Source organism: Vombatus ursinus, unplaced genomic scaffold (assembly GCF_900497805.2).
Source record: "Vombatus ursinus unplaced genomic scaffold, bare-nosed wombat genome assembly UNPS02014821.1, whole genome shotgun sequence".
Taxonomy (NCBI): Eukaryota; Metazoa; Chordata; class Mammalia; order Diprotodontia; family Vombatidae; genus Vombatus; species Vombatus ursinus.
In genome coordinates, this window is record NW_020954599.1 from 2,904,675 (window position 1) to 2,918,532 (window position 13,858).

The following is a 13,858-nucleotide window of genomic DNA, read 5'->3' on the forward strand; positions in this document are numbered from 1 at the left end:
AAAAAAAAAACAACTTACATTAAATGCGGTTATTAAAATATTAAACAAAATCATAAACCCCTTTTCAAGAAAGTCTATATAGCTCTCTGATGAGTCTGAGCCTTGAGCTCTAGTCCCAGATGCTCAGAATAAATTCGTTGTATAATATGAATGAATAAATGAACAAAAATAGGATTTGTTAATTGTTAACTATGCATCAGATACTGCGTTAAACCTAAAGGATGTAAATATAAACAAGCAAGAGAGTCCTTGACCTTAAGCAGGTAACATTCTAAAGATAGAAAATAACACATAAAGGGGAATTAGAAAGGAGAAAGGTACTCATGAGATATTAAAATTTGGAGATGCCCAGAAAGTGGTGTGGTGAGTTGGTTCTGGGCAAGATAAGTAAAAAACAAAATAAACAAACAAACAAACAAACAAAAAAACACCTCAGATTTTATATGAGCCATAAGCCCACTGTTGGGTGGTACAGTAGATAGAACAACTTGCCTGGAAGTCACATCTTCTTGAGTTCAAATCTGGTCTCAAGTGTTTACTATGTGACCCTGGAAAAGTTGCCTAGCACTGTTCGCCTCAGTCCCCTCTTTTGTAAAATGACCTGGAGAAGGAAATGGCAAATCACTCCAGTATCTTTGCTGAGAAAACCTCAAGTAGGATCAAGAGTCAGACAAAACTGAAAAATGATTGAACAACAATAACAACAGGTTCTATGGGTAAATTCTGAGTTCCATTGAAAGGATGACAGGAGTGTATGGTTCAGAATTTTATTTATTTATTTTATTCTGAACTTAAGAAATAAAACAAGCATTTCCATAACATAGTAGAGTAGGGAAAAAAAAAGATGACTGTACATGTCACTGAAAATCTGGTATGTACAACTTGCTGTTCTTTTTAAGTATATAACAAAAATAATCTTGCAACTTTGTGTGTGTGTGTGTGTGTGTGTGTGTATTTAAAATCATTCTATACATACTTCTGTTTGTAATTCTTTCTCTGGATGTGGACAGTGTCTTATGTCCTTTGTAGTTAATTTGGGTATTTATAATACTCAAAATTACTTAGTCACCCAAAGTTGTTCTTAAGACAATGTTACTGTCTCCTGGTCCTGCTCATTTTGCTCTTATTTTGTGTAAGTCTATGCATGTTTTTTCTAAGATTATCAAGCTCATCATTTCTTACAGCACAGTAGTATTCCCTTACAATCATATAACACAACTTGTTCAGTCATTCCTCAATTGATGGGCATTTTCAAAATTTCTAATTCTTTGCTACCACAAAGAGAGCTGATATAAATGTTTTAAAACATGTAGTTTCTTTGTTTGAAAATGGCAAGTAAGTGACATGATAACCTGGTTCAAGCCAAGAAAAATCAAGTCTTTTCTGGTTTTGCCATCACAGGTATATAGATACACTTCATTGTACTAAAGTAGAAAGTTTCAAGTTGTTCTATTCAAGTAGATTGTAGGAGTTAATGGACATTTTACGGCAATTGCGTTCAGGAATTCAATCAACAGATGAAACTGAGTATATTTTAGATTTAATGGAAAGATATCAAAGGAGCATATTTAGAGTACCTCTCCAATGTAACCCAAAATAACTCACATTTTGGTATAGTCTGGCAATAATTTAGACACTGTCTTATGTGGTTTAGTTACCAAAGGTAACAGCATAAAATGTATGCTCACACATAACAATGGATCAGGGATCTTGAAGATAATACTTCAAAGAAATCTGTCTTTAAAAATATGATCTTTCCCTCAAGGAAATGCCAATGTGCAGAGAAAGACTATTTAAGAATGCTTATAGTTTCAGAAAATGTTACAAAACCATTTAGCTTAATTCATGAATCATCTAAATCTGGATGACAAATAAAGTATTTTTTCCCCAATTTCTTTCTGCCAAAAATTGTGCAATGCCTCTCTGAAGCTAGCCATTGTTTACAATGATTGGCAAATAGTTTTATAGTGGTTACACAAGTTAATTATACACTTATCAGCATATAAATCACTACAGTTAATGAGACTTGACTTGTAGTTAAAAGGACATCTATTCCCACATCACAAACTGCCTCTTCAACATTTCTTTTTGGTTGTCACGTAGGCATACCAAACTCAAAATTTCAAAAGAATAGTTCATTATCTCCCCCTGCCACACACACACACACACACACACAAACACACAAAATCATTACTCTTCTAAATCCATTATTTCTCTCAAGAGCACCACCATTCTTATAGAAACCTAAATTCAAATACTGGAAATCATCCATTATGTCTCACTCAATTCAATCAATGCTGTTGATTCTTTGTCTACAATATCCCTCATTTCTATTCTCTTCTCTCTACTTACACTGCCATGATCTGACTGCAGGCATTATCACCTCCTTCCTAGCCTCATAACTGGTCTCCTAGACTAAATTTTCTCCACTCCAATCCATCATCCACACAGTTGCCAAAAATAATTTATTTTCCTTAACTGTAGGCGTGACCATATCATTTGCCTATTCAATAAAACCCAATGGGTCCCTGTTGCCTTTAGGATAAAATATAAATACCTAGTCACCATGAGGTTTGCAAACTAGAACCAGTTATAAAATATCTATGTATGTCTCTAAGTCTCCCAATGCACCTCCATTACATGTCATAACAACTCTTCTAGTTGCATCAGTGGCACATTGTATATATACCAGTCCTGTTACATAATTTACATGTATTTGCATGTATGAATACAGGCATGTACATACACATATAAATTAATGTATGTATATGCTTTTCTAAGTTTACTGCGATGCGTCCTGTCATTAGTCATAAAATGACTGATCTTGGACAAGCTCCTCAATTGTCAGTTATAATAATTAGATAAATTCAAGCATGGGGCCAATGAACATCTCCTAAAGTCCAGTGGGTTCCTTGCTTTGCAGATTGAGGGACTTTTTTAAGTGAAAAGTTCTGAGTTCAGTCACAATTGCACTCAGACCCTAGTTTGGAAAAGTCCTATCATCTAGAGGGAGATTTGGCCCTCTATGTCATTTTATATTTATATCTATTTCTAGTTAAGCTTTGAACTTTTTGTGATGGAGGCAAAATTTAGTTTGTTGGAAACATATCAGTCATGAAAGAGGTGATCCTATGTTATAGCATCTGTGGATAGTCAAACATGAGGAGGGAAAATTGGGGAAGGAACTGACCTTTTCATAGATCTTCCCTCAGTCCTCAATCCCTAGATACTTGTAGAGCCAATGATTCTTCTCTGCCATACATCAATTCTCCCTTTGCTCTATATTTATTCTCTCAAATCTATCTATCAATCTATCTATCATCTATCTATCTCTCTGTCTGTCTGTCTATTTACACATATCCACACACATAGATAGATATATAAAGTTAAATATATAAATGCATGTTATATACATATGTATATGCATGCACACGCACACACACACACACACACACACACACACACATATATATATGCATATCCTTTCTTGGATGATACTGGTAGCTCTGCTTCTAATTAAAAAAAAAATAACCTCCCTAATGTCTCTACCTGTTACTAGCCCCATCATCCATACTGCATATCTTCCAGTGAATACATTTCAACTTCCAATTCTCTTGATACAAGGGAGAGAAAGGCAAAGATTCCAGTGCTTGCTACATACATTAGTCACAGAATCCTGTAGATTGGAGTAATGAAATGTGAAGTTGTTTGAGAGAGATGCTATTTTCAGTCCACACTAGTCAAAAGGAACATATTCTATCAGAGCCAGTGATTACTATGAGCCACTTCCTAAAACAAGAATAGTTAGCATTTCCTTTAAATAATATAATGGGACTTTATATATCCACCAATTTATCAACAAACATTTATTAAGTAATCACTAGGTGTCAGGCACTGTTCTAGAACTTTGGAATACAAGGACAAAAATGAAATAGTTCCTGCCGTCAAAGAGCTTGCATTCTATGGGTGGAGGATGTGTATGTGTGTGTGTATGTATTCAAATAGTATTCACAGAATCCAGAGAAGAGTATATATAATTAACACTGACTAATTCTTGGATGCAGTAAACATTAGCCTAGCCTCTAGAAACAGCCATGATTTCTATCAAATTAGAATCAGTAACAAATAGACAAAAATTTGAATGAGACCACAGATGAATCAACTAAATTTATACAACAAGAGAAAAAAAGTGCTCCTACTTTGAGTTTCAGTTTATAGTTGAAACTAGAGGTTCATCACTGTACATTCAAAAATAATTGCTACATACTCTTCTCCACCATATACATTTTTCATGAGCTAAAATGCACAGACAGGAAAAGGAAAGAGAAACCATTAAAGGCCAAATAATTTACCATCTCAATTACGGATTTTGATATTATGAAAGCTATAATTTGACATACGTCTTGACTGAGAAACAAACTCAAGGTAGAAAAAGAAGTTGGATTTTTCATCAAGCAGCAAACAATTAAAACCTTAGAATCAAAGAAATGCCACTAGGACCTGTCTAGGGAGTTAGAAGTTAGTGATTTTATGGAAGATAATTAGGACTCACAAAAAAGCAATGTGATAATCAATAAGACTTTATGAGTTGTATTTTACTCAGTAGAGATAGTCTGGGAAACCCTGGGGCAATTTAATTGTTCTTATCACTGATAGGGTCCACAGAGCCCCAGGCTCCATTCTGTGGCCTTCCTGATGCTCTGCCCTCAGGCTTGATCTATGACCTGTATCACTATGGATATGGGGTTGTTTGTTCTCCACTTGTTAAGAAATGACTAGAAAATCGCATAGGAGCATTAATAAAATTTTTTTCATACCAACTGAATTGAGTGAGAAAGGAGCACTCAAGTAAAACTATGATATATTTCTCTAAGCACTACCATGGTCAACTAGATATGGAGAAAATGTTTCTTCCTCTGATTCCTTCAATCCTTCTAGGAAAGGGGGATTTTCCAGTATGTACTTAAATAGTGGGTGGCACAGAGGGATAGTAGGCATTTTGCCTAGAGAAAAAAAAGTTCTGTCTATATTGAATTAAATTTTGATATGTTAGCCCTTCAACAAGAATCAGTAGCTCCTATGTAACATCAGCAAAAATATAGCCTTACTTTGGGGTTGTAGAATAGTATGATTAAAAGTGGCATGATCACAGTTCCTCTTTTTCTAGCTTCGAACTTCTGGTTTTGCTGAAGTAATCTCCAACTGTTAATCAGATGCTAATGCATGCATGAAGGATTCAACACTACAAATTGAAACCAGTCACAATTCATTCAGCCCAAGTGAATCACAATAAAGAAAAAAATCCTCACTTGAAAAAGAGGCAAATTATCCCAAATGAAAAAAAACCTCATGGTTGAAAATGTCAAATAATGGATTAAAATGTTGTAATTGTGTCATATTGGTCACTATTAACTTGTGCTATTTTAATAGTATATATTATTTCTTAAATGTAAAATATGTGCTGGTTATTCTTCATATCTGTCTTTTTTTCTGGATCAGCAGAATATCAGATAGCTTGCATTTAAAATACAGTATTTTATTTCCCTGATAATGGACTCAAATATAATCTTGAAAGGAACTGAATAGCATTCCTCTCACTGGTTTCAGAATTAGGGAAATTGAGAGAAGCAATAAGAAAATGTTACCAGGAAGTGGTAGTAATGTCAGATATAACTCAGAGGAAAGCGAAATTTTTTTTTCAGGTTTTTCTCTTTTTTTTGCCTAGATTTTAACTCTCTATACACACATCAGAAATCTTACCAATTTTGCTTGGTTCATTTATACTGAATTTATCCCATGGCTTCCACTAAGAATAGAAAGATAAATTGATGACATCCTCAACTGCTGACTTCAGCTCAGAAATTGGCCCAAGTTTTACACTGTTCCATTGATGACTAAAAATAAGGGTCAATCTTATAAAAGTAAAGGCCAAGCTTCCAAAATTTTGTTTGTTTGTTATCTGCCTTCAGGTTGAAATTTCTAACCCTCTTCTATCACTCTTCACTGCTTTTTAAAGCCAGAATTATCTTGTTTGGTGATTGACAAGAGACCCTGGCACTGCGGAAAAAATGCCATTTTTGTCTTCTGTTTTAATTCTTTCATCTTGAGATTTCAGATCTCTTCTTTCCTAATTTCATTTCCTCTCCCTTCTCTGCTTCAAATACCTGGATTTTTGTCTCGGTTGCTACTTTTCACGCTGACCCAGAGACATTAAATGCCCCTCTATGAGAAAAGTTTGTTATATTGAACATAGTTGTATAGCTTGTAGTTGTTGTTTATTTGTTTCAGTTGTGACTGACTCTTTGTGACTCCATTTGGGGTTTCTTGGCAAAGATATTGGAATGGTTTGCCATTTCCTTCTCCTGCTCATTTTACAGTTGAGGAAACTGAGGCAAACAGGATTAAGTGACTTGCCAAGGGTCACAGCTAGTAAATCTCTGAGGGCAGATTTGAACTCATGAAGATGTATCTTCCTGACTCCAGGCCCACAACTCTATCCACCAAGGTACCCATGGTTTATAGTAATTCTAGTCAAATCAAATAGACACCTATGTATATGTGTATGTATTCATATATGTATATAATCTCTACACATATATATATACGTGCATGTCCATATATGTGCATGTCTATGTATGTATGTATTCGAAGCTAGAAAACGAGGAACTGTGAGAGAGAGCGCTCTGCTGAGTCCTATGGGGAAGCCAAAGAAAGAAGCCACTCCTTGCCTTCAGGGATTTCACAAGTTCCAGAGACAACTTACCAAAATGTCAAGGTTAAATAACAAGATAAGATTTCAATAATGAGACAATCATGAAAGACACATGATTAAGTCCCTATTCATGAATAACTTCCATAAGAATAGTAGACAGACACACAGAAAAGCCACACCCAGAATTAATTCTCTGTTGTGATCAAAGAACTGTGCTAGATGCTGGAGATGTACAAGTTTAGCTGAGAAATGGGTCCCTGAACTCAAGGTATTCACAGTAGGCCAAAATACATTACTATAACACAATTATGCACGATAATTTATTAGTAAGCTACAAAACAAATGCAATATGAGGTTGTGAGGACTAATAAAGGTTATGATGGACTGGGGGAATAGACGCAGTGTTTTATGAGAAATAGTATTTGGTTTGGGCTTTAAAGGATAGGTAAGTGTTCAGAGAACCCACTTGTGCTGTAAGTGGCAGTACCACGCAGTGGGGCAAGTTGGGGGGGGTGGGGGCGCATCTGAAGAGGAAGAGATATCATCTCTGCACTGAGCAGAAGAGCATTATGGCTCGGAGGCAAGGAAGTAAAGAATCTACAGGGCAAAGAAAAATAAATGATGGAGAGCTGGAAAGAGATGGAGGGGACTTCTTAGCACTGGCATAAGCAAAGGAGCTTGGCTTCTACCATGCCCCGCAGAGGAGAACAGTAAGGAGAGTGATTGGGCACCAGGTTGTAGTTGAAATTCATCTTTTGCTTGCACGACTGGAGAGTATTGCAGAGTCTATGAGGGATACCTAGGTACAGGGCGTGGGCATCAGAGACTTCTTTTTTGGGATAAGTCCATCCACCATAACCCTTTCAATGGCAATGCCTCCAACAACCCTATCCCGCATCACCCTTGTGGACTATGGAGTATGTGCATTGTTGCTGGTGGCATCACTTGCAAGCGGGCTGTTCTATGCATGTCGAGGCAGGAGCCAGATCACAGTCTGCCAGTTCCTGTTGGCTAACCACAGCATGGGCTCCCTACCTGTGACACTATCTCTACTTGCCACCTTTTAGTCAGCTGCGGCCTTCCTAGAAGTCCCTGGGGAGATCTACCATTCTGGCACTGAGTATTGGTTTCTAGGCTACTCCTACTTCTTAGGTCTGTGGGTGCCCACCCATATCTTCATACCCATCTTCTACTGACTGAATATCTCCAGTGCTTATGAGTACCTGGAGCTTCGATTCACTAAGGCTGTGCGACTGTGTGGAACCCTAACCTTCATCTTTCAGATGGTGATCTACATGAGTGTTGTTCTTTATGCCCCAGCCTTGGCACTCAATGCAATGACAGGCTTTGATCTGCGGGGCTCAGTGCTGTCTCTGAACATTGTGTGTACTATCTATACTAGTCCGGGTAGGCTGAAGGCGGTCATTTGGACAGATGTATTCCAGACAGTGTCCACGTTACTGGGGCAGCTAGCTATTGTCATCATGGGGGTTGCCAAGGTGGGTGGTTTGGGACATGTTTGGGATGTGGCTTCACAGCATGGCCGTATCTCTGGGATTGGCCTGAATCCAGACCCATTTGTGCGGCACACCTTCTGGATTCTGTCTTTTGGGGTAGTCTTTATGATACTCTCCTTATATGGAGTAAACCAGACCCAGGTACAGTGCTACCTCAGCTCCCGCAGCTAAAAGACTGCCATTCTTTCCTGCTTACACTGTATTTCCCTGCCAGCAGGTGATACTCTGCATTGGTTGCCTCATTGGTCTCATCATGTTTGTCTAAGACCTTGACCACTCCCTAGCACCAGAGCAAGTTCAAGTCTCCTCTGACCAGATGGTCTTATACCTTGTGATGGAAGTCCTGGGGGAGCTGCCTGGCTTACCTGGTCTCTTTCTTGCCTGTCTCTTCAGTGGTTCTCTCAGCACTATCTCCTTAGCTTTCGATTCACTTGCAACAGTCACCACAGAAGATCTGATCCAGCCCCACTTCTCTGAAATCTCAGAGAAGCATGCCACTTTGATTTCCAAAGTTCTTGCTGTAGTATGTGACCTGATATTTCTGGGAATGGCCTATATCTCCTCCTAAATGGGGCCTGTGCTGCAGGCAGCAATAAGCATCTTTGGGATGGTTGAGGGACCTCCACTTGGACTCTTCTGTCTTGGCATTTTCTTCCCTTGTGCCAACTCAACTGGTACAGTGGTGGGTCTGCTGGCTGGACTTATCATGGTCTTCTGGATTTGCATTGGGAATATGATGAGCAGCATGACATCGAATATAATGCTCCCTCCCCACAATGGCACTGGCTTTTCTTCATATAGAAACTCGACAGATGTCACTATGACCACACTGATGCCCTTAGCACTGTCCAGGCCCACAAGACTGCAGCGATTCATTATAACCTGTCCTATTTATGATACAGTGCACACAATTCCACCACAGTCATTGTTTTGGGACTGCTTGTCAGTTTCCTCACTGGTGGAATAAGGGGCCAGCCCCCAAACTCTCAGACAATTTATCCAGCGTTGCCATGGCTGTTTGCCCTCCTACCCATCTCCTGTTGAAACCATCTGCCCTGCCAGGACTATTGCCAAGACCTCTCCTATAAGACAGATAAGATACCAGAGAAGATAAGCAATGGAAAGCTGACTAGCTATGGAGAAAAGGAAGTGGTGGTAGTACCTGAGCAAGGCCACATCCAGGGGGACCATGATCATGCCTTCATACTACAGGAGACATCACTGTGACCTGGGAGCAGAACAGAATCCATTGTCTCTGATTCTCCCTATACCTATGAGACAAACACATCAACCCTCTCTCCCAGTAAACCAAGAGCAATCCTGTGTCTCTTCCATCAGGGATATCTAAGCCTGGTGACCCAGTATGGACCAAACGACCATCTTTCTGCATGATGTATCCTACACAATAACTGGAGCCATGATTTCCTGTCACTCACCATCTTGTTATTTCTGATTATTGTTGGACTTTGTTACGCCTTCATGCAGAAAGGAGTCTATAACAGAAGAGGAGTCAATATACCACACCCAGGGAGGAAAGCCTTCTTCAGGGAGATTAAAAGGGATCTTATGGGAAACTGGTTTAACGTAAAACCCTCCACTCCCCGCAAGCCCAACTCCAGACAGAGGTTGAGAAGAAATCATGATCCGCAGAAGCTCCCACCAGTGAAAAACTCATCTATTTTGTTCATGTTGCTAATCAGAACTAAAGGGTTTATTAGGCCTGCTAGACTACTAGGGGAAGCCTCTAGCACACTCTTCAGGAACAAATTGGGACAGGACAGGCTCTGACCAGAATCAAAAGCAAAGAGCACTGACCAGGTTGGCTACCTCCTGCCCTCTAACTGATCTTGGTCTCACACCACTTGTCCCAATTGATCTCTTGTTCTGTGCCATCCCACCTGAATGTCGTTCTGTTTCTGGTTGAGGCTTTTCCACATACCCATTTGCCCTGGGGAACACAGTTCTTTTACCTGGAAAAAAAGGATGGGTAGGAATTCAAAATCAAAAAATGGGAAAGAGAGCATCCCAAATGTAGGAAGTAGTCTAAATAAAGATCCAGAGGTGTAAGATCATAATGCACACCTGGGAGCCCCACTTGACTGGAAAAAGGAGGGCATGTAAAAAGAACAATATGACATGAGGTTGGAAAGAAGGGTACTGTTAGGTGGTGTAGCAAATTGAATGCCAGACAAAAGAGGCTGAACTTCAAGGAGTAACCCAAGATTTTTGAGTAATGGAATAAACAACTAGTTCTGTGTCTAAGAAAGATATTCTCTCAGTAGTGTCAAAGTTGGCTTGGCTGGCAAAGAATCATATGAAATAGTCCAGGCTTCAATAATGTACATGATTTGTAATGAAGCCTCATGTAAATAGAGTGAGAAGAATATAGTGTGGGGGACAAATTTGCTTGATATTGAGGAGAAAGCATTAATCTTATCCTGTCCTTTACTCTTGAGTCCTTCACCCCATTATCCTTTAAGTTCTCATTCTGTTCTGTATTCCTATTCTATATTACTAGAAAAATACAATAAGCCATTGTGTTCCTCTTCTTCTGCATCTGATCTATCTTTTCTGTCCCTAGTGATAGAATTTATATCTTTTAACTAATTCCAAAAGCTTTGTTGTCAAAGTCTTTAAAATAAATTTAACAGAATATAATTTGAGAGGTGAAATGGCAGACACTTTTGACATTCCCTTGAAGCTATAGATATCTTGTTCTTCTGAAAGAATTCTATTATTATTTTATCCCATTCCAAAAACTTATTATGTGGAAATGTGTTTGGTAGAACACTAAACTAACAGGGAGTATCAATACTTTTATTACATTGCAGTGGTATAGTCATGACTATCTCTCAAATTATTTACTTCTACAAAGAGCATTTTCTAGCTGTAACTATTTCTTGAGTGACTCCTTAAGCTAACTCACATATATTTTATGTACTGTGTTATTCTAGAGGTAATATTTGAATTCTCTTGGTTAATGCTATTTTCTCAGAATTTGGCAGTTTAAAATTTTTCTATTATTATTTCCTTTATTATTAAATTCAGATTTTTTGATTCACCATGTTGTTTTACTGGGAATCCTATGATTATTAAACTATCTACACCCCTCCCCCAGTCTTGAAGGTCAGTAGTTTTAGTTTTTATAGAGTCTGTGTATTCTATAGATATTGCTACCTTTTCCTTCCTTTCTACAACCTTTTTTTCCACTTCAATATTTTTTTATTCTACTTTGTTAATCTCTCACTTGCATGTTTATAAACACTCTGCAATATGAATTCAATTTTTTCTGAACTATTATACAGTTTTAAATTCAATTCTTCATTTAGACTTCTAAGTTCTGACCTATATTCATTTTAAATTTATTTTACAGATTTTGCATGTCTTTTGAATTATTCTGGAATTTCTTGTTTCATAGTCACTTGAGAGTCTATGGGATTCTGTTTTCCAGAAGGCATTAGGACACTTTTCTATGCCTTGTCATATTGCTTTTTTTCTTTTCTTTTCTTTTCTTTTCTTTTCTTTTCTTTTCTTTTCTTTTCCTTTCTTTTCTTTTTTTCTTAGGCGTTAGGGGTTGTGTCAAGTGTCTGAGGTCAGATTTGAACTCAGGTCTTCCTGACTCCAAGGCTGGAACTCTATTCACTGTTCCACCTAGCTGCCCTGCCTTGTCATATTTCTTAAGAGAATTATGTAGTCCTTTACAGAATGTATTGTTCTTTCTAGTTTTAGGTTCTGCTCATATGATTTAATTTGCTTGTGCTCTGGTTTTTATTGAGGATGTTCCTCTTGAAATTTTGATATTTAATTCATTTTTTAAAAATTCACCCACCATACCCTTTTTGGCTCTTTTCTTTTTATTGGCAGGCACACTCCCTTGGCATAGTTGTTTCAGTTTTCTTCGGGGAAGATATGGTTCAGAGGCTTGTATATTTGTCCTGTGCATGTTTTATGGGAATGGTGCTGTCACAGTCTGGGTTTCAATTCTCTTTCCTTCAGGATAAGTATAGCTATACACACTGGTCCCTTGCTGCAAATCCTTCATTGGCTCAACTCTGTTCCTTCTTTGGATAGCCTGAATCAACAAGTGCTGCATTTTGCAAGGTGGAGGAAGGCTGTTCTTAGCAGTCTCTGAAGCCTTGAGATTTCTAACCTAGGTTCATCTTCAAATTAGAAGTCTCCACTATACATACATACATACATACATACATACATACATACATACATACATATATATACACACACACATATATACACACACATACATACATATATAAATGTAAATAATACATGCATATGCTATCTATCTATATCTATTTATCTATATACATGGAAGGGGGGGGGCGACCTACCCAGCAAAATTGAGTAAAATCCTTCAGAGGAAAAAAAATGATTATTTCATGAAATTGAGGATTTTCAAGAATTCTTGATGAAAAGACCAGAGCTGAATAAAAAATGACATTCAAATAAAAGACTGATGAGAAGGATATAACGGTAATCAAGAAAGAGAAATCATGAGGGCTTTAATAAGGTTAAACTGTTTACATCTTACATGAGAAAATTATACTTGTAAGTAAGAAAAGCACTGAACTAATAAATAAAACTAGGAACTGGTTTTATTAAAATAAATCAGTAAAATAAATAAACCCTTGGTTAATTTGGTTAAAAATAAAAAAAACAAATTATCAGTAACAAAAAGGAAAAGGGTGAATTCACTACCAATGAAGAGGAAATTAAAGCAATAACTAGTAGCTATTTTACCTGATTGTATGTCAATAAATCTGACAATCTAAGTGAAATGGATGAATGTTTTAACAAATATAAATTGCCTAAATTAACAGAAGAGGAAATAGAATACTTAAATAACCCTGTTTTAGGAAAAGAAATTGAAGAAGCCATCAATGAACTTCCTAAGAAAAAAAATGCCCAAGGCCAGATGGATTCACAAGTGAATTCTACCAAACACTTAGAGAACAATTAATCCCAATACTTCTAAACTATTTGGGAAAAAAAAGAAAAAGGAAGCTGAAATGGGACTGGTACCCTCTAGCTTCTTCTCTCAGGAAGCTGGAAGCCAAGTGCTCTGGAAGCTCCTCTCTCTCACTCTCCACCCTTCATTCCGGCACAGGGCATTGATCTCTTCCAGTGAGGACTGGGTCCCATACTAATGGGCTTTAGATCTTGGTTACATTGAGGTGCAGTATAAGCCTCTCTCTTGAGATTCAGACCTCCACCACAAAGATGAACCGATAGCTCTCAAACCCAATGCTTAAAATTGAATCTGTCATATTCCCTATACACTGGTCCCTTCTCCTGGCCTTTGTTTGTAATGTCATCCTTCCAGTCAACCAGCCTTGCAATTTTGAAGTTATCATTCGCTGGAAACTTAAACTTAAACCATGTATTTATTGCTAAGTGCCAGTAGTATCATCTGAAGTCTTAGTCTTTTTCTACCTACCAGACCCCTTCTCCATATCCTTGAAAATGTCTTGCTTAATACTATTTGTTCTTTTTCCCCTTCTGTTTTGTTTTCTTTTGTTTCTTCTTTCTTGTTGTTCCTCCTATTGGTTCTAATTCTTCTTTACAACATGACAAATGTGAAAATATATTTAATAGGAATGTATATGTAGAG

At 37.6% G+C, this 13,858-nt stretch overlaps 1 pseudogene; it reads left to right on the forward strand.

Moving 5' to 3' along the window:
• Positions 1-9,456, forward strand: part of LOC114024374 — a 29,149-nt pseudogene extending 19,693 nt beyond the window's left edge.
• The last annotated feature ends 4,402 nt before the right edge of the window (positions 9,457-13,858 follow it).